Genomic DNA, 22208 nt, shown 5'->3' on the forward strand with positions numbered 1-22208 from the left:
AAAAAAAAAGAAATACAGTATCTCAGGTCCTTTATTGGGCCAACAGAATTTGCATCTCCATGTTAACTAGCTCCCCAGGTGACTGGTGAACACATTACAGTTCAAGAAACATCAATTTGAGATAGAGGCCTCTGGACAAGTCAGTCTTCTCAGGGCCACCTTCTTTATTAAATAGGTTCCCCAATAGGAGCACTATTGGAAATATTTTGTGTGCTCAGTTTAGATTCTTTTCCCTTAAGAATATGAGTAGCCCTTTATGTTCTAATAGATTTATTGGAATCCTACAAAGTTGAATAAAAACGAAGAGTAACAGTATAAAATTTTAAGCCTCCCCTTTAATTATGTCTGAATTTAATTTATGATGGTTTTAGATTATAATGAAATATCTCAAAAACTAATTTTACATTTTTGCACATATTTAAATTGTATCTGTGAACAAAAGATTTCTTTAACATTATATATTCATATATAGCTAAATAGATTCTCTATAGAATGTTTATTCTCTTAGACTTCTTGGAAGGAATATATTTGCTTGTTGGAAAAGTTGTGATGCATTTATTTATTAATATGTATATTTTAAAAAGAATTATTTATTTATTTATTATTATTATTATTAATTTGACCAGAGAGAGAAAAAAAGAGAGAAGAAAGAGAGAGAAAGTGAAAAAGCAAGCTGCCATATCCAGACTCAAATTATGGTCAGAGTCCAGAGCCTTAACCACCACACCACCTGCTGGTCCCAGTCATGATGCAATTTTGCATAGAGAAACACGTCATGACTTTCCACAACCAAAGAGACTTTAAATCAAGAACTATTAAAAAAAAAAAGAAAGTCATTATGTAGTCATTATATAGTCATCAAAGTGTCAATTTATCAAGAGGAGATAATAATTGTAAATACTGGGTTGTTGGAAAAGTCATGATGCATTTTTGCAACAGATGGTGCTAGTTCATTTTTGGAAGTAGTTGAGTAATTTCCATCTATGTTGTGGCTATGTCATTTGACAACTACAGTCCTAGCTTCATTCTAAAAATATATTAAGCAATTTGGTTGAGTTTTGGAGATTTTACAACTTGAAAATGGAAGACCACACTGCATTTTTGCCATATTTTACTTTTATACTTCTGAAAAGGGAAGAACACACCTCAAACTTGTGAAAAGTTTCACAAAGTTTACAGGGACAATGCTCTACAAGAACACCAGTGCCAGCGATGGTTCATGAAATTCCACGCTGGTGATTTGGATCTCAACGAGCTCTTTGGTCAGGGAGGCCCACTGAGGTTGAGGACGACAAAACAAAGGCATTGATGGAATCAAACCCACATTACTTGACACAAGAGATTGCAGAAACATTGAACATCCATCATTCAAGCATTTATGACCACCTGAAGAAGCTAGGATATGTAAGTAAACTCAATATTTGGGTTCCTCATGAATTCAAGGAAGTTCATTTTGACAGCGTGGGTGAACATCTGCGATATGCTCATGAAACGTGAGGAAAACAATCCTTTTATGAAGTGATTAAGATATAGGCCTCTGGACAAATCAGTCTTCTCTCAGGTGATGAGAAGTGGATTGTTCACAACAATGTGTTGCACAAACTGTCTTGGTCCTGACTTGATGATTCGCCTCAAAAGTAGACATTCATCAGAGGAAGGTTATGCTCTCGGTTGGTGGGATATTAAAAGTGTCGTGTTTTTTGAGCTCTTATCAAGGAACCAAACAATCAATTCAAATGTGTACTGTTGGCAATTGGTGAGTTTGAACGAACCCATCATCCAGAAACATCGAGAGCTTGTTAATTATAAAGGAATTGAGTTCCATCATGATAACATGAGACCACACACAAATTTGATCACCTGTCAAAAAGTATTGGAGCGTGGATGGGATGTGTTACAACACCTTCTATATTCACCTGACCTTGTAACATCTGGATTATACTTGTTTAGCTCTCTTCAAAACTCCTTGTGTGGGTGCTGGCACGTGGCATGGTTGTTTAGGGTGTTGTATTTCCACATGGTCAACCACGGTTCTAGTCCTGGACCCAGTGGCTTGCTTTTTCATTCTCCCCCCCAACCCCCGTCTCTCTCTGGTCAAATTAAAATAATAATAAATAAAGTTAAATAATAAAAAAAATCCTTGTGTGGTATAACATTCAATTCAGATGAGGCTATAAATCAGCATTGTGTTCAGTTTTACTGATAAAGACATTTCTTCCATTAATGAGGAATTATGAAGCTCATTGAAAGATAGCAAAGGTTATTGAACAAAATGGGCATATATCATTGATTGATCTTTGTTCTTTATATAAACAAATGACTTTTGAAAAATAGAAAAAAGTTAGGACTTTTCTGACAGCCATATAAATACATAAATTGAGGGATAGAACTGCAATGAAATATTATAGGGCAATAAAACTGAGCATATTATATGTACATTAAACAACATGATAGAACACGAATGAATTTCTAAAATTACACTGAAATTGTATCAGCAATATTCCAGAAAAGATGTCAGACACAAAATGACATGAAGAATAATTTCTTTTTATAGTTTAAATTTATTTATTTACATTCATCATTACAACATACAAAATGAGATTTCCCATGCAGAATACACTGTATATTGGCTCAGTCAAGCACATCAACATACATGTTATCATCAACAAATAATTTTCCATTTCTGGTTTCCTCTATATTTTGCTTTTTTCTCCACCCTTGATTCCTTATCTCTCACCCTCTGCCATCTCCCACCCTCCTCCCACAGTGTCTCTGGTATCCATGGTTGCTTTCTATGCCTTTCCCCCTATTTTATTGATTCACTAATAAACTTAATCTAAATATTTCAAATAGCAAGCACAGCTGATATACATATATCCATGAACACAAGTCTGACTTTAGGCATAAACCTCAGTGAGTAGAATGAACATACTATAAAGTAGCACCTAGCTGGAGCTATTATATAGCTTACTGCAGTCATCAAATATGCATTGTTTTTAATGTCAAGAACACCAGTTTTTGGGACCAGCAGTTAGCGTAATGGCTATGTTGCTGAACTCTCATGTAGTTCACCATGATTTGAGTCCTGGACCCCGTGGCTTAAACCCATGTGCGTGCGCGCTCAAGATCCCGAGAGGAGAATGGAGGAGAAGGGATTGCGGCGTGGTCATCCCCCCTGGGGGGGGATGATTTCTCGCTTTCTGTCTCTCTGTCTCTGTCTGTCTGTCTGTCTGTCTGGTGAGCGCACACGCCCTATAGCAAAAACCTCTCAAAAATTTTTATTTACCCCTATGTCTGACCCTCTGCCCTTTTCTACCCTTTTCTCACACTATCTCTGATGTCTACAGTTGTCTTCCATCCCTATCCCCCCACATTTTATTGATCGCACAATTTCTTAAATAATCTAACTACTTTCAATAGCAAGGACCTGGTGGCTTGCTTTCTCACTTTCCTTCTCTCCCTCTCTCTATGTCTTTCTCTGGTCAAATGAAAATATGTGAATGGAAAAAAAAAAAAAAAAACAACAAAGCCTAGGAAAAAAGCAGCAATATTTTAGTCAAAAGTCACAGAATGCTATTTTACCAGTTCAGTCTCATGTACTTAATCTATCTTGTGTTGCGGTTCGATCTTCTTGATTGAATTCTGGGATATAATATTCAACTCCAGACTTGTTCCTACGATTAAGTTGGCCATTTTCTTAGATTTTGAACTCTTATTTCTGTGTGTCTGCATTTAATTTTCCTGACATAGCATTCCTTTGCGAACTTCTTGGAGATCTGGTCTGGTAAATTCTTTCAGGTTTTGTTTATCTGAGATTGTTCTTGCCTTTTCTTCCCATATGAAGGATAATCTTACTGCGTACAGTATTCTTGGTTTAAATTGCTTTTCCCTTAACACTTTGAATATATTTTCTCATTTTTTCCTCATTCGCAATGTTTCCAATGTCTTTGTCTTTGTGGTTTCGGTCAGTCTGGCTATAATGTGTCTTGAAGATCTTCTTGGGTTGATTCTATTTGGGGTCCTTTGTATTTCTTGGAACTGGATCTTTGAGTGTCTCTCTAGGTTTGGAAAGTTTTCTTGCAGGATTTCATGGAATAGATTATCAATGACCTTATGAGTCTCTTCAGCTTCTGGGATGCTAATTACCCAGATATTTGGATGTTTGATGGTATCTGGTACTTCTCATATATTATTCTCAAATTTTGAGGCAATTTTCTCAGTCCTCATAATGGATTTTTCCAGGCTAGCAATTTCTCTTCTACGCCTGAGATTCTATTTTCTGTATGACCTAATCTGCTTTTAATACTTACAAGGGCAATTTTGACTTCCTGTATTATAGCCTTCATCTCTAACAGTTCCACTTGATTCTTTTGTAAAGTGTGTAATTTCTCTTTCAGATCTTGCAAGAATTTCCTCACCTCCTGGAACTCGTCAGCTTTCTCCTTTCTCTCCTGTAGTTCATTGTCTCTCTTCTCTTCCATCTCTGTTAGCTTCACCATTATGAATGTTCTAAATTCTTTATCAGACATTTCCATGATTTCCATTGAATTGTCTGTGGATGAAGAGGAATTATTCTTTTCCCTTGGAGGAGAGGTATTTTCTTGCTTTCCCGTATTTCTGCTGATCCTGTGGTGGTATCTAGTTATCTGGTGGATGGTGTGTTTCTTCCCGCACTTGAAGTTCAATCACTCGAGTTTGTAGGCTGGAGGCTGAATTACCAGTGGAAAATCTTCATTTAGATTATTCCCCTGAAATCACTAGTTCTCAGAAGTCATGAAGGTGTCTTCTCCATAAAGAATAATTTCTATCCACAAATGTCTCATGACTTTCTTTTTTCTGTATACAAGAATATACAATATAGTACAAAATTTCATAGAGGGTTTTTGTGACTGACTCTGTGAAGGTAAGAGGTGGCCTGGGGAGAGCACCGAAATCGTTGAAGCTTGCCGACCTGGATGCCCACAAACTGTGGAGCCCTAACCCCTGAGGTGGGACTTTTAGCTCCCCAGCGAATGGGACATCTAAGCTGTCCTTGAGTTTCTCTGTACTCCTCCTCCCGCGTCAAAGCCTTACCAAAGAGAGACACGAGGATGGGAAATAGAAGATTAAGAAAATCACAAAGTACACGTCAGCGAATAATCAAGATCTAGATAGGGAAAGTATTATGGGTGTGGAAGATGTTATAGATACTGAAGAAGAACTTATCAAAGAATGTAAAGAAACGTGGAAAGATCTGGAAGAATGTCAGAATAAATGATGACTTATTGGAACTGAGCCTCTCACTGATCCAACTGCTCAGCTATCAATCATGATTAATTATGCAAGTGAAATGTCTGATGGCAGAACTCAGTCAATGGCACAAAGAAACATCTGATATAATTCCTCTGTCTGAAGATGTTCTGGTCACATTAGGAAAAGAACAGTTCCAAAAATTAGGACATGATGTTGAAATGGTCCTATCTACTATTCAGTCAAAGAATGAGAAGTTAAAGGAAGACTTGGAAAGGGAGCAGCAGTGGTTGGATAAACAGCAACAGATAATGGAGTCGCTGAATGTGCTACACAGTGAATTGAAAAATCAGGTCGTTACTGTTTCTGAATCAAGAATCTTTAATGAGCTGGAAAACAAAATGCTTAAGGTAAAAGAATATAGGGAGAAACTCTTGATTACCTTGGGTGAATTTCTAGAAGATCATTTTTCTCTGCCTGACAGAAATACTAAAAAGAAAAAAAAAATTCAAGAATCAACTGCGCAGCTAATAACACTGCATGAGATGTTAGAGATTCTTATAGATTATTTGATGTTCCACATGATCCATATGTCAGAATTAGTGATTCCTTTTGGCCACCTTATATTGAGCTGCTGCTACATAATGGAATTGCTTTGAGACATCCAGAAGATCGAACTCGAATGAGATTATAAGCCTTCCGTCAGTAAAAGGATGATTTTTTTTTCACAGTAAAGTATCATGTCATTCAAGGATAATGGAAACACAGGACTATTGGGATAAAGAACAGGATTGTAAATCAAAGAACATAGTTCATCTTCCTTTTATCCTTACATGACACATAACCATCTACTATTCACTTTGAAATGGTCCTTTCTTATTTAGTCAGTGCTCTGGTGTTTTAAACTGTATGAAGAAGACTGCAAATAAAAAGTATCCTAGACTTATAAAGCATTTAATGTATCTTACTTCATAAAATATTCTTTGAAAAAAACCTAATTCATTATGTTGCTAGTGTAATATTTTTCTTTTTAAATTTATAGTGGTATGTTTTATGCATTTTGCATTCTAGTTGGTGGTTAACTTCTTTATATTTTGGAATTATAATGTAAAGATTATTTAATTTGCAGATGACTTTAAAATTGAAATAATAATCTGATATAGGAGGAAGCATAATTTAAAATATTTAGTAAATATACATTGTCTTCTTCCTAGATATGTAAAAAAGTTGAGATATAAACATACTAATAGATAAAGCTAGCCTTAGAACTACATTTTGCTGTGTTATGTATCAAGTGACATTGTGTATTAATCCATTTTTGATTCTCGTAGTTATTACCAACAAAATTGTGTTCATGATATCTTGTTAATCCTTTATGAATTATAAGTAGATAAAATTCTCTGAAAAAATTTCATAGAGGAAAATATTTTTTGTTTATAATAAGTTTTTTATTATTTCAATTTTTTAGACACTCAATCACTGTACATCACTTCAGGTTGTAAAATGTATTTATTCAACACAAATACACTTTACACTAGTCCAATTCAAGATATCATACACACTAACATCAACAGACAGTCCTCCACTTCTGTGTTCCTTAAATGTCTCACCTCTCTATTTTTCTCCTTGATTCCTTTCCTCTCACTCTCCCCCATCTCCCACCATCTTCCCACACTGTCTTCAGTATCCCTCATCACTTTCCATGCTTCTGTATCCTCTAATCTTTCAGTTTTCATCACAGAGTGCGGACATGTCCCTCTTTCATAGCCAGGCTTGCTTTACTCAGCAGCAAATCTTCCATATTCATTCACTTTCTATCAAATGTCAGGGTATTAATTTTATTTTATGGCTGAGTAATATTCAATAGTATATTTGTGCCACCCTTTTTCAATCCATTCATCTGTTCATGGATATTTGAGTTGGTTCCATGTCTTAGTAATTGTGAGTAATGCTACAATAAACATAGATGTGCAAGTACTTTTCTGACTGAGTGTTTTCCTATCCTTTAGGTAGATACCCAGGAGTGGAATTGCTGGATAATATAGTAGTTCTTATTTGGAGATCTTTGAGGAACCTCCATATTGTTCTCCACAGTGGCTGGACTAATTTACATTCACACCAGCAGTGTAGGAGAGTTCCCCTTTCACCACAGCCTTGCTGGCACTTATCATTTTTTTCTTTTAATCTTAGCCTTTCTGATTAGGGTTAATTGGTATATAGAAATGCTATAGATTTTTGTATCTTCATTGTGTATACTGCCACTTTACTGTATTAACTTATGATTTCTAGAAGTTATTTTGTGGATAGCTTTGGGTCTTTTATGTATACCATAATATCATCTTCAAGCAGAGATAATTTCACCTCTTCTTCCCCTATTTTAATGCCTTTTATTTTACTCTCTTTTCTAATGCATTAGCCAGGACTTCTGGAACTATATTGAAAAGGAGTGGAGGAAGTGGGCAGCTTGTCTTGTACCAGTTTTTAGTACTCCATTCAGTATGTTGTTAGCTATGAATTTTTCATAGATGGCCTTTATTGTGTTGAGAAATGTCCCTTCTATGTAGATTGTGCTGTGAGTCTTAATCATGAAGGGATGTTGTATTTTATCAAATACTTTTTCTGTTTCAATTGATATGATCATATGGCTTTTAATCTTTCTGTTAATATGGCATATTACATTCATGATTTTCATATGTTGAACTACCCTGGAATAAAGCCTACCTGGTTGTGATGCATAATCTTTTTTATATGTTGTTGGATAAAATATGCTAGTATCTTGTTGAGAAGTTCTGCATCTATAGTCATCAGAGATATTGGTCTGTAGTTTTCCTTTTTTGTCATGTCCTTATCTGTTCTGGGGATGAGGGTGATGGATGTTTCATAAAATGAATTCAGAGGGTTCTTTCCTTTTGGATCTTTAGAAATAGTTCAAGTAGAATGGGAGTTAACTCTTCTTTAAAAGTTTTGTAGAATTCAAAATTGAACCCATCAGGACCTGGGCTTTTCTTTGTTGAGAGGTTATTTATTATTGATTCAATCTTCTTGCTTGTTATGGATCTATTCAGACTTTCTATGTCTTCCTGATCTAATCTTGGTAGAACATATGTGCCCAGGAATTTGTCCATCTCATCCAGGCTTTTCTATTTGTTGGTGTAAAGTCGCTCACATTATTTGCTAGTGATGTTTTGTGTTTCCATTATATCTGTTACATCATGACTTTTCTGATGAGCTAATATTTTGTCTGATAGAGGAACAGCTCTTTCTCCTCTCTTTTGGTTTTTGCTATCATGGGATACCTTTTATATGCCCTCATCTTTCAGCCTATACATGTATTTACAGCTTAAGTGCATCCATTGTAGACAGAAAATTGTTGAATTTTATTTTTTAAAGAATTATTTTTTAACTTTATTTATTTATTTCACTTAGACCATAGATGGACAGAGTAAGAGAAAAAGAAAGAGAGAGAGTGAGAAAGCAAGCTGCCAGGTCTGGGACTTGAACCATGGTTACCCATGTGGGAGTCCAGCACCCTTAACCACCACACCACCTGCCAACCCTTAAATATTATTTTTTATAACCAAAAGATTCTTTATTCAATAGGATTCTTGAAAATCTTGCATAATTTCTTTTTTCTTACATTTTATTGAAAAAATTTCAAACATATAGAAATAAGAATTACATAATGAATACTCTTATAACCTACATTCTATAGTGAATATTTTTTAACAATTAATATTGTTAAACTTGTCTTACACATTATCTAAACATCTCTCCATTTATCAATCCAACAGAACTACTTTGGTGGATTTCAAGTAAGTTGAAGACAGCAATACGCTTTACCCCTAAACACTTCAGCGTGCATGAATGATCTTAGAATTCACATAAAGAAATTAAACTTACACTATTTATTGGACTTAATTTCATTGAAAGTAAGATTAAAAATACTGTGATGCCAAATGGTATTTCTGGAAGTTTGGAATTTCCGTGGGATTCATGAACTTTTCTGTCTAAAGTTAAAGAATACACCCTCACTAAAAACGTTAATGGATAACATAGTGGTGAAATAATTTTCAACTGTGTCTACACAGAGAATGAGGAGGCACGTGAGAGAGATGAAATCCAGCATGATAGGTGAAAAGAGAGACAGCATGATAGGAATCTTTCCAGAGCAGCTCCTGATAAAAAGGTAAGTGCTATTTGATATAAATTAAAAACTCTGAAGAGTGGCCTTTTTGTACCTTTTAGAGCAGAGATTTTGTCTGCTAAGATCAATTTTCTCATCCCATCCTCTTTGGTTTAATAACTTTAATAAATTAGCACTTATTTTTCTTATACTTTGTCTTAATAAAATTCACTGTCTTGGAAGTAATCTATCACCTTATAGAGATATAATTGAGAATATCAAGGGCTAGATGGTGGTACAGGGGCAACGTAACTGGACCCACATGGGAAAGGCTCCAAGTACTTGTCCTAGGACCTTCCTGAGCATGCCAGTTACACATGCCCATGCCTGTGATCTTTTGTAAGAGAGATTTTTGCTATAGGGTGTGTGTGCTCACCAGAGAGACAGGGAGACAGAAAGAAAGAAATCACCCCTTCCCCCCTGGGGGAATGGCCATGCCACAATCTGCTCTCCTCCATTCTCCTCTTGGGATCTTGGGCACTCATGCACACCCTGCGTGAGTTTTAAGCTGCTGGGTCTGGGATTCAAATCATGGTCAACTACATGGGAGTCCAGTGGCATAATCATTACACCGTTTGCTGGTCCCTTGTGTCCGTGATCTTGATCCAAGTCAGCCATGACTGGATCACAGTGTGGGGACCCTATTTTGGGTGCATCTGAATATGTGTGTATGTGGCTTTCTCATGGAAGACATAAGTGAATAAAAAAGAGAAAAGGGAATTCAGATCATGTTTGTGACAAGCAGGTGGTAAGTGGGAATGTTCTGTTGTTCTACTTCAGATGATGAGACACGTTGGTGATGTGTCTGTTCCTCTAGACAGGAAATAGGCTGCTATACCTTTACTGAGATCCTTTTATATGCAGAGTACTATGCCCAATACAACTGGGGGGAAGTGAAAACAGGCTTTAAAAGAAGAGAAAATTCCTTCTCATGAACAGTTTAACTTAAAATTCAAAAAGAACATATAAAATTATTTGGGAACCAGCCCTCAAAGGTGGCTGGATCTCACATGATTATGCGGTTTGCTTTCTGGATCCAGCAGCTTGAGAAACATACCAGGTGTGTGTTCAAACATGCCCAAAATCCTGGAAGGAGAGAGAAATGTAGAAGGAATTGAGGCATGACCATTCCTCATGGGAGGTGCCCTCTCACTTTTCTTCTCTCCCATGTTCTTTCTAGCAAGCACACAAACCCTCAGACAAATTTTGTTTTTAACTTTTCTAAATGACTGGGAAAAATTTACAAGATACACTTTATAAGCACAAACTTCTTTGGAACAAACCCAATATATGTATTAGGACATAGAGTAAAGTAGGGACTGTGAAGTTTGTGGTTCACCAAATTCTGAGGGCTAAAATTGCTGAAAAGTTGAGGAAATGTTGCAATACATAGGTGGAATTCTGAGCACAGATTAAATGCAAATATAAAACATTTTCTTGCCAGATGAATTTTCCAGCTCACCTTGAGAGCTGATAAAATGTTTTTTTTTTCCAAAGTCCCATTTTAATCATAAAGACAATTCAAAAAAAAAGCTGATGTTGTTCTTTGTTGTTTAATTAGCGTATTTCATCTCCTTTAATAGGCAATAATAGTCTTAGAAATCTTTCTCTTCATCAGATGTTTGATTCCCTTGAAAAACTTTTGGTTTTTGAGCTTGAATGTGGAGCTTTATGCCATCGATAATATGATTTTCCTGTTGTAGTGCATTCTGAAGTTCTTCTTCTGAAGAAAAGTGAATCCAACCCATACCTTTGTGAAAGCCAGTCTCCTTATTAAAAGGTAAAGTGCACTTTCGTATATGGCCAAACTGTGCAAAGTGTTCTCTCAGCTCACTTGCCACTGCGGTCCAAGGAGTTTTTCTGACAAAAGCAATGGGACAACTAATACCTGTATGCAATGCACGGTTGCCCTTATTGCTGAATCTTATTTTTTACTCATTCAGCCACCTTATGTCTTTTGCTTGGAGAATTAATCCATTTATATTCAAGTAAATGAGTGATAGATAAGGACATACCGTTGCCATTTTGTTCATTGTGGTTGTTTGTAGATCCTTTGTTCATCTCTTCTTTACATTTGCGGGCCAGCAGGTGGCTTGCTGGTTAAGGTGCTGGCCTCTCAGACAGCCAACCATTGTTTGAGTTCTGGACCGGCAGCTTGAAAACCACACTGAGGGGGACCAGCAGTTAGTGTAATGAATATGTTGTTGGACTCCCATGTAGTCGACCACAGTTTGAGTCCCGGACCTGGTGGCTTAAACTCACACCGGGCACGTGTGCGTGTGTACCCAAGATCCCAAGAGGAGAATGAAGGAGAAGGGATTGTAGCGTGATCATCCCCTCTTGGGGTGAATTTCTTGCTTTCTGTCTCTCTGTCTCTCTCTGTCTTTCTGACAAGCGCACATGCCCTATAGCAAAAATCTCTCTAAGAAAAGAGAAAATCACACTGGGCATATGTACATGTGTGTGTGTGTAAAATTTTATTTTTACTTGAATATGTGTGTGTGTGTAAACTTTATTTTTACTTGCATTTCCCCCCAACATTTTATGGTTTTGATGTCATAACTTACATCATTTTATATTGGATATCTACTATCAAATTATTGTAGCTATTTCTATTTTTATTATTTTTATTTTCCTACCTTTATATTAGAGTTATAAGTTACTTACATAACACTATTACAAATTACAGTATTCTGCATTTGACTATATAATAGAACTCACCACTGAGTTTTATACATTAATATGTTTCATGTTACTAAAATTAGTACTCCTTCAGCATTTTTTGTAAAGCCAGCAAGTGATGATGAATAACCTTAGCTTTCATTTGTCTGAAAAACTCTTTATCTCTCTTTTATTTTTTTATTTTTATTTATTTTTTTTTGAGAGATTTTCACTGTAGGGCGCGTGCGCTCGCCAGACAGACAGAGAGAGACATAGAGACAGAAAGTGAGAAATCACCCCCCAGGGGGGATGGTCACGCCGCAATCCCTTCTCCTCCATTCTCCTCTCGGGATCTTGGGCACGCACGCACACGCGCCCAGCGTGAGTTTTAAGCCACCAGGTCCGGGACACGAACCGCGGTCGACTACGTGGGAGTCCAGCGACATAGCCATTACGCTAACTGCTGGTTCCCTCTCTTTTATTTTTGAAGGCAGTTTTGGTGAGTAAAATATTCTTAATTGGCAGTTCTTTTGGTTTTGTTTCTTTCAGCATACTGAATATATCAATCTGCTTCTCTCCTGTACAGCAAAGTTTCTGCTGAGAAACTTGCTGACAGACTTATTGAAATTCCCTTATATGTGATATAATCATTTCTCTTACTGTTTTCTTTTTTTCTATTCTTTGTTCTCTTTTACAAATTTTTCTTTTATTTATCTTTTTAAATTTTAAATTTCATTTTCGTTTATACATTCAATCACATTATTAGCTTACAAAGTGAATATTTCAATAGGTGAACATTTCTCCCTAGTCCAGTTGATAAAACTATAAAACATCTGGCTGTAATGATGTACAGTGAATGAATGCAAATAAATAAATTGGGGGAAAAAAAAACAGATAATATCACATTTCTTTGTCCCACTAATGCTTTGCCTCCCTATTTTTCTTCTAAATGTCCTTCTTCAGACCCTACTCTTTCACACACACTATATCTGGCATTTACACCCATATACTGTGTTTCTATATCCTTTAGTCAATCAGTTTCAGTCATAGAGTGCAGACTCTCGGTATATATTAAGTGGAGACATACAATGCTGTTTTCAAAATTCTCTTTTGTCTTTGATTTTTGATTGATTATATTATGTCTTGGTTAAGTCTTCTTTGGAATGAAATCGACTGAACATTTTTGAGTTTTATATATTTGGATATTGGAACGTTTTCAGTTATTAATTAAACAAAAATTTGTTATAGGACATGTGCACTCACCAGCAAGAGAGAGAAATCACCCCCTTTATGCAGGGGGTAGCCACACTGCAATCCCCTCTTTTGCAATCACCTCAGGATGTTGGGCATGCATGCACATGTACCCAGCATGATTTTCCAGCTGCTGGGTCTGGGATTCACACCATGCAGTCAGCCATGTAGGATCGAGAATTTTAAACTCCACACCACCTGCTGGCCCCCAGTTATTAATTTTTGAAACAAGCTTTCTGCCACTACTTATTTTCTCCTTTTAAAATTCCCATAATGCTAATATTAGGTCTCTTAAGGGTGTTTCATAAATTTCATAGACTTTCTTCATTCCTTTCTATTTTTTCTTCTTTTTCCTTTGACTGGATATTTTCAAATAATCTGTTTTTAATTTCACAGATTCACACACCCTTGAAAATTACTCCAGGTTCTTGTGCATGCATGCCCAAAATCCTGGGGGGATAATGGAGAAGGTATTGAGGTGTGGTCAACCTCTACAAGGATGATTTCTTACTATCCCTCTCACTGTTTCTCTTTATCTCTCTGGTGAGTAAACATACTCTGTGACAAAAACCTTAAAAAAATAGTTGCATTTTCGTATACTACAATGAACTACTCAAAAAAGAAATTAGGGAAATAATTCCATTTACAATAGCATCAAAAAGAATGAAGTACTTTCGAATAAATTTAACTGTGGAGGTGAAAAAGCTGTATACTTAAAAATATAAAATCCTGCTACTGACGGGGGTTGTGTCAGCCACCACTGCCAGGAGGCCTCAGCTGCTTGCTGCTGCACCCTCCACCTGATCCAACCTCAGCACAACTCTAGTCCCTGACAGAGATCATGAATCAGACAAATAAAAATCAACAAAAACTTCCATCATACCTTAGTGATGAACCACCAGAAGATTCAATGAAAGATCACCCACAGCAGCAACTAGGCATGTCCCGTGTGACCAGGGATATCTTCAGTGTTTCAAAGGAAGCTGTTGGTGCCACCATTGGTGGTATGGCTTGGATTGGAGAAAAAAGTCTGGAAGTGACCAAAACAGTTGTTACAACTGTTCCTTCCATGGGAATAGGACTGATGAAAGGGTATGAATCTGCCATCGCTGGAGGTGTTAAAACTGTTGGGTGTGCTGTTGTAAGCAAGGGCCTTACCAGGAAAGAAGAAAGACAAGTCTGACTAAAATATGGAGGTAGAGTTGCTCTCCACAGATTTACGATGCCAGTGGCATTCATTGCTAACTTATGGACTACTACCAAGTCATCTGTTTTGGACATTTACTTTCTAAACTGCTGTGTTGATTTGTATTGATGACTGTTTTTTGTCTAAAAAGGAGAGACTAAAACTAGCAGTGTATGAAGTTTTCTCATACTTAAGTTACAGCTTTTTATCTGGTTAAAATGTTACACTGACTCAGTTGTAACTGAAGATATGATATATTTGACTATTTACTCTTTCAGTTTGACTAAAAATATGAAAGTCAAATTTAGAAGATCTTTTAAAGTTCCTCATGTATAATGTACAAGATAACTCACTTAGCTCTTATTAAGGCAACATTGAACTATATAAATTGTACCTTTGATATACCTAATAGTTTCAGATGTCTTAGTTTTTTTTAACCATAGTTGATTAGGCTGAGAGGCATTTGTTTCTTATTTAAGCTGGCAAAATTAACAGGAACAAGAAGAGTTTAAAAGATAAGTGGTGAGTATTAAACTTATCTTTTGTTATATATGTATTCTACTCATTTAATCATTGATGCTTTACAAAAGAAAACATCTGTTTTTAATATCCTAAATTTGTGCAGTTTTTATAATTATCTATGGAGTATTTTAAAGGTTGTTTGTGAAATTGCAATCGTTTTCCCTCTTAAGCATCTCAGGAGTAGTGGGATATAGTCATTTCTTGCTGTCAGTGGAGAAGATAATGCTTGTTAACTATCTTGTCAATTGTGAAAACTAAATTATACTCTTCAAGTTGGGTTCATGCTCCATCATTAAAACACCTCATAGTGCCTAAGGAAAATTTCTTTACTGGACAGAAGGAAAGTTGGATGAGTTTTCTATTAAAAAGGAAAAAAAAGAATTAATTGTTGGTACAATTTACTTTTTAGCTCATCAAATTTAAAAAAAAATTCTAGACTACAACTTTGTTCAGAAGGGCTTTTGCAATGATAGCAGAGAATTGTACAAATGTATAGTTTGCTATAGAGGTTATCATTGACATGAACTTACCATCTAACACATACAGCTGTATAATTGAATATTTTCCAGTTTATTTACATAGACTAGTAATTTGACCTGCATCACAGGACTACTTCACTTCAAGAAACTAAAGTTATTATATATACCTGGAGGCATCTGTTATTCAACTTATTTTTTGAGTGAGTGTTTGGCACAATGAGAATAAACTTGTGCGACCCATTTGAATGGCTGATCTAATAATGCTGACATGAATACTGTACTTAGTGAAATGTCAGATGAAAATAACTGATGATTGAATTTGAAATTTTTTCTCAAAAGGATGAGAAAAGAACACATAAATCTATTAATGAAGCACTATGACGTGTAAAAGATGGAATGTTTCATAAAGATATAAAGAAATAAAGGAAATTTCAAAACAGAAAAAATAGAACATTGAAAAAGAAATTGAATAAGACACAAATAAATGGAAAAATATTTAAAGCTCATGTATCAGAAGAATCAATGTTATCAAAAAGTTCATATTATCCAAAGTGATCTGCATTATCAATGCAACTTCTGTCAAAATTTCAATGGCAAATTTTACAGAAATAGAAAAAAGAAATCTAAAATTCACACAGACCCACAAAGCATCTTAACTATCCGAAGAAATCTTGAGCAGAATACAAAAACAAAAACAAAATAAAAAATTCTCAACAGAAATAAACAAAAAGGTGGAGACAACATGCTTTCTGATTTAAAATTTTATCACAAAGACATAGCAATCGAAACGGTATGATAATGGCATGAAAACAGACACATAGACCAGTGTAACAGAATAGATGGTCCAGAAAAAAACCCGTAATATATGTTTAACTGATTTTGGAGCAAGTGCCAAGAATACGCCAAGGGGAAAACATGAAAATAAATGAAATTGGACCATTATCTTCCACAAGCAAAACTCATCTTAAAATAGATGAAGACTTAAACATAAGACCTGATGCTACAAAACTCCTAAAACAAAACATAGAGAAAGTTCCAAGATATAGGTTTTGACAATGATTGCTTGGAAATGAATCAAAAGCACAGGCAACAAAGCCAAAAATATACATTTTACATTTTGATGTAAAATGATTACATCAAACTAAAATGTTCCACAGAAAAGAAAATAAACAATAAGGAACCAGCAAATGGTATAATGGTTATGTTGCTGGACTCTTGCAACAAGGCTCAAGGCTCAAGTCCTGAACCTGGCAACTTAAAAAGCTCACACCACCACATGTGCGTGTGTGCCAAAAATCCTGAGATGATAGTAGAGGAGAAGGGATTGTGGGATGGCCGTGCCCCCTGTGGGGGGGGGATGATTTCTCATTTTCTGTCTCTGTCTTTCTTTGTTTTTCCAGCGATTGCATGTGCCCTAGAGCAAAAATCTCTCTCTCAAAATACAAAGCAAAACAAAACAAGACAAAAAACAAACAATAAAATGAATAGTCAACCTAAGGAATAGAGAAAAATCTGTAATTCTCAGCATTTTTTAGATTAATAGATCCAAAATATAATACACACACTCAATAGCAAATGAAAACAAACTTTGAATAACCCAGTTAAAAAAATGGTCAAAGGACCTCAATATATATTTTTTCCAAAGATATACATACGAATGGTCAAGAGATAGAAGAAAAACTGTTCGACATTGCTAATCATTAGGGAAATGCAGATTAAAGTCACAGTGAAATATAATGCCACATCTTCCTGGATAGCCATTATCTAACAGAAAGAAGATAATTGTTGGCAAGGATGTGAAAAAAGAAGGGAACCTTTGTATATTATTGGTGGGAAAATAAATTAGTGCAGCCATTATGGAAAATGGTATCAATGTTTTCTAAACATTTAAAAATAGAACTACCATATAACCCAGCAATTTTAATTCTGGCTACATGTCCATATGATATACAATTACTATCTATGAGAGACAGTTAACACTCACATGTTCATGGCAGCATTAGTCTAGGTGTGCAAACAACTTTTGTGTTCATCAATAGATAAATGGATAAAATGGCATAAATAATATAAAATACTGTTCAGTCTCAAGAAAGAAAAACAATATGCCATTTCTGACCACATTCATGAAACTGGAGTACAATGTGCTAAAATGAAAGAAAACAGATTTATGAAGACAAATAATTTTATTATCTCACTTATATGGATGTGGAATCTAAAAAAGTTGAATTCATGGAAATAGAAATTAAAAGGATGACTACCAGGGGTCAGGATATGGGGGAAATTGGGAGATGTTGGTCAAAGCTTTGAGGTAGATAATTTAATTTTCATTTTAAGAGAAGTAAACTGAGAGCCAGAGTGGTTAATCTAGTTCAAGGTCACATAGTTAAAAAGTGGCAGAATTTGGGACCAGTAGCTGGCATAATGGCTATGTCGCTGGATTCCCATGTAGTAGACCGTGATTCGAGTCCTGGACCCAGTAGCTTAAACTCACGCCAGGTGCATGTGCGCGTGTGCCCACCCAAGATCCCGAGAGGAGAATGGAGGAGAAGGGATTGTGGTGTGGCTATCCCCCCTGGGGGATAATTTCTCATTTTCTGTCTCCCTGTCTCTTGTCTTTCTGGTGAGCGCACGAGCCCTATAGCAAAAACCTCTCAAAAAAAAAAAAAAAAAAAGTGGCAGAACTGAAATCTAGATGAATATGATTTAGTCACTTTAAATTTGTAAGAACTTAGAATACATACTGTGAATTTATTCTAATTTGGAGAGGGAGAAGAGAAGGTAAATAACTTTCCTTGTCAAAAAAAGGTTTTCAGACAACCTTGTTTTGCATGTTTATACATTTACTTACTTTTGCCTTCTTCAAGTTAAAAGTACAATGGTGGGCCAGCTGTTGGCTTGCTGTTGAGGCTGCTGGATTCCACATCTGTGTGATTTGTGGTTAGAGTCCTGGACCTGGTGACTTGAAAAACATACCGGGCATGTACACATGCTTATGTGCCCAAAATCCTGATAAGAGAAATGGAAGAGAAGATATTATGGTGTGACAATTCCCAGCTGGGGGCAGGGGTTCTTTCTTACTCTCTCTGTGGGTCTCTCTCTGTCAAGTGTACACATGCCCTCCAGCAAAATATTTTTTAAAAAGTATAATACCAATATAAAGTTTAAATCTTTGTTTGGGCTATTATTTAAAGTTTTTTCTTTAATTATAAGCATACCGTATGCTTATAAAGACAAAGTGTGTTAGAAACAGTTTAGCTGTAAGTCTCGCTTTTGGGTGACTTTTAAAAAAATCCAATTTTATTCTAGGGGACACAGATTTTACTTTGAATATGGTGGAAAAATTTTGGAAGGCTCTGAAGTCTGGGGAATACCTGAGTGAAGCTATGTTTCAGGAAGAGTAATTTGAACATTTTACATCCTATTAATTGTGGCTAGACAAAAAACAAAGAAAAGAAATCCAACAAGACTATTGCAACACTTTAAGCAAGAAATACAGAGCCTAGGCAAGAGGACCAATAAAAAAAGGCAACTAGTTCACATTGTCTCAAAGGGATACCTCAATAACAAGATATGTAAAGAAAAGGAAAAATGTTACAGATGCCACTCAAATCTTGAGTTGTAAATTGAAGAATGGTAGACAGAGAAAGATTTTTTTTGGAGAAAGATGATGAGCTTAATTTGGGGCAGGGAATCTGAGGGGATGATATTTAGTTTAGACTTATCCTTGGTTATAGAGAGGAACACTGAAGAGGTCGGGTGGTCGGAGTTATATGTGAGATTTGGAAAGATATTTCAGGAAGTTTTCCAGGTAAGGGTGAAGCGAGGGTCTCTGAAGTGGTTAAAGTGGATTTGGCCAGCTGGGGGCAGCAGTGCACCGTTAATTGGTGGGAAAAGCTGGAAGGACAGAACTCTGACAATGTGTTTTTGTTTGAATTGTTTTTGGGTGTGCTTACAAGTGGGGGCTAGGAGAACTCTAACACACTGAAGAGACAGAGGCAGTGGGGCTCTAAGTTGGGATCATCTAGACAGCACAAGTGTACAGAAGCCAAAGATGTAAACATTTCTACAGTGTCAGGAGTGGGTATATGTGTGAGTAAAACCAAATGACTGACTTTGAGAAAGTGATTTTAGGTGAGTGGTCGGGCAAACATCAGATGAGAAATGATTAGGTGGGGAGGCTGGCAATTGGCATGGTGGTTAAGAGCACTGGACTCCTACATGACTGACCGTGGTTTGAGTCCTGGACTTGGTGGCTTGATCTCTTACTTTCTCTCTCTCACTCTGTCCCTCTCTGGTAAAAAGTAAATAAATAAATAAAGTTAATAAACCAATTCTTAAAACAAAAAGAAATTATTAGGTGGGGGAATGGGTATGGAGATGGAGAGAGTGTAAGTGTGTATTTTCAAGTCTGCCAATAAAAAGAAACAGAGTAATAGAATGGTAGTTTCAGGAGAGGGTATAATTGTTTAGCTGGAGTGATTTAAAAAAAAATTAACCTGAAGCATTTTCATGAATGTTTATAAGCTCAACAGAATAATATACCGAGAATAACTGAAGACACTGGTAAGAGAAACAAAGAGATAATTATGGAGATACTTCTCAGAAGAGTTAGGGTATAATCAAGACGGCTGGTGGAAGGCTTGGATTGGAGAGAATAGGAAGGAAGAGACAGATAACAGAGACATCTGTTGTGTATCTGCCAATGTTGTATAGGTAAGCTGTGTTCCAAATGTTTGTTAGTTATTTGGGAAACACAAATCATGTTTTTCCCCAGGGATACATACGGTATTGTGAATGTGGCATGTGGGAAGTAGGAAGATTCTGGGGTGAGCTCCTTAGAAAGCCCTAAAATGATAACCAGTATCTGCCTTATAAATGCAGTTATAACTTAAAGTTGTTTTTGCTCTTTTCATTTTACAATCTCTTCCTCAGTTTCACTTTCACGGTTTAAAATATTATTAACTATAAAAGAATCTTTGTCCCTGTTGTTGCAAGTACTCTTCAGTAGCAAGAAGGCTGAATACATAGTAACTAATAATATTTAACCCAGTATTTTAAGATCATGAGTATTTTCCTCAGAACTCAAGTGCCTCCAAAATAGGAATTTAAACCATTGGTTCTTTTTAAAAAAAGAATTATTTATTTAATTTTATTATTATTATTTTTTAATTTGATGAGAGAGAGAAAGAGAGAGAATGTGAGAAAGCAGACCACCAGGTCTGGGACTTGAACTGTTGTAGACCATGTGAGAGTCCAGCACCTCAACCACCATGTGACCTATCAACCCCAGACCATTGGTTCTTAATCCTGAGTGTACATATAATCACCTTGGGGGAGCTTCTAAGCAATATCGATGCCTTGGTTCCATCCTTGGAGATTTGGACTGAGCCCTAGGAAGTAATTGCTACTAGTTTCCCAGGTAATTGTAATGTTGCAATGAAAGTTGAAAACCACTGACTTAGACCATTAGGGAATTGCATTGACACTATTAGGCAACTTTACAATACATCATTTAGGATAGGCTACCTCTTCAAACTCAATATGACTAAAATAAAATGCACTTTAAAAAAATATTTATTTAATTTTATTTACCATTATTATTGTTTTTTAAAATTTTCTACAGGGCATGTGCACTTAGCACAGAGAAAGGGAGAGTGAGAAGAAAGTGAGAAAGCAACCCTCCAGGTCTAGGACTTGAAGAGTGGTTGGCCATATGGAAGGCCAGCATCTTAACCACCACATCACCTGCTGACCCCAAGGAAATACATTTTTAAAAGCAGTTTTCCCTCCTGACTATTCTGTCTTTATCAATTGCATCTCTGTAAAGGAATTCTGGTATCTTTTATATTCAGCCCTTTTTTCCATTTCCCCATGCTATGATTTGAGTCATGGTTTATCTCTCAACAGTTCATCAGTTGAAATTTGATCCCTAATGCAGATGGCACTGGGGAGATGGTAAGACTTTTTTGTCTTTAGAGGTTTTTGCTATAGGGCGTGTGCACTCGCCAGACAGACAGAGACAGAGAGACAGAAACCGAGAAATCATCCCCCAGGGGGGATGGCCACACCGCAATCCCTTCTCCTCCATTCTCCTCTTGGGATCCTGGGCATGCACGCACACGCGCCCGGCGTGAGTTCAAGCCACCGGGTCCAGGATGCCAATCACGGTCGACTACATGGGAGTCCAGCAACATAGCCATTACGGTAACTGCTGGTTCCAGGAGATGGTAAGACTTTTAAGAGGAAGATACACCTTTGTTGTGGGCAGTACCTTGCCAGACATGATTGGCATGTGACTCAGTGGACTGAGAGAGGAAAACCTGCCTTTAATGTGGACAGGCACTATGCAATGGGCTGGGAGTACAGGAGGGACAAACATGAAGTGGAAAAAAATCTGTTTCTTCTATCTGTCTATCTACTGGTCCACTTGTTTCTTTAGACATCTTGTGCTCTAGCACCAGAGGTTGGCCAGATGTTAGCCGTATGTCCTTGAACTTCCTGGCCACCAGAATCATATACCAAATAAACCTCTATTCATTATGAACAACTGAGTCTCAGATGTTTGTGTTTAACAACACAAAAATGTACTAAGACACTCCATATCCAGTTAGTCTCTCATAAATCTAATGTTCTTCATAGATAGGATCATGCTTGTGCTCCCAGGCACATCTGCCAATGTCATCGCAAACTCTTATTC

The 22208-nt window shown here is 36.4% G+C and overlaps 3 pseudogenes; 2 read left to right on the plus strand and 1 right to left on the minus strand.

Annotated features, from left to right (window-relative positions):
* The first annotated feature begins 1588 nt into the window (after nt 1-1588).
* Nucleotides 1589-5938, plus strand: LOC102487323 (centromere protein K pseudogene; annotated as a pseudogene).
* A 5069-nt stretch (nt 5939-11007) lies between these two features.
* On the minus strand, nt 11008-11473 carry LOC114009493 (SRA stem-loop-interacting RNA-binding protein, mitochondrial pseudogene; annotated as a pseudogene).
* Nucleotides 11474-14165: 2692 nt separating this feature from the next.
* LOC102475287 (transmembrane protein 263 pseudogene) lies at nt 14166-14507 on the plus strand (annotated as a pseudogene).
* The last annotated feature ends 7701 nt before the right edge of the window (nt 14508-22208 follow it).

Source organism: Tupaia chinensis, unplaced genomic scaffold, assembly GCF_000334495.1.
Source record: "Tupaia chinensis unplaced genomic scaffold, TupChi_1.0 Scaffold000544_1, whole genome shotgun sequence".
NCBI lineage: Eukaryota > Metazoa > Chordata > Mammalia > Scandentia > Tupaiidae > Tupaia > Tupaia belangeri.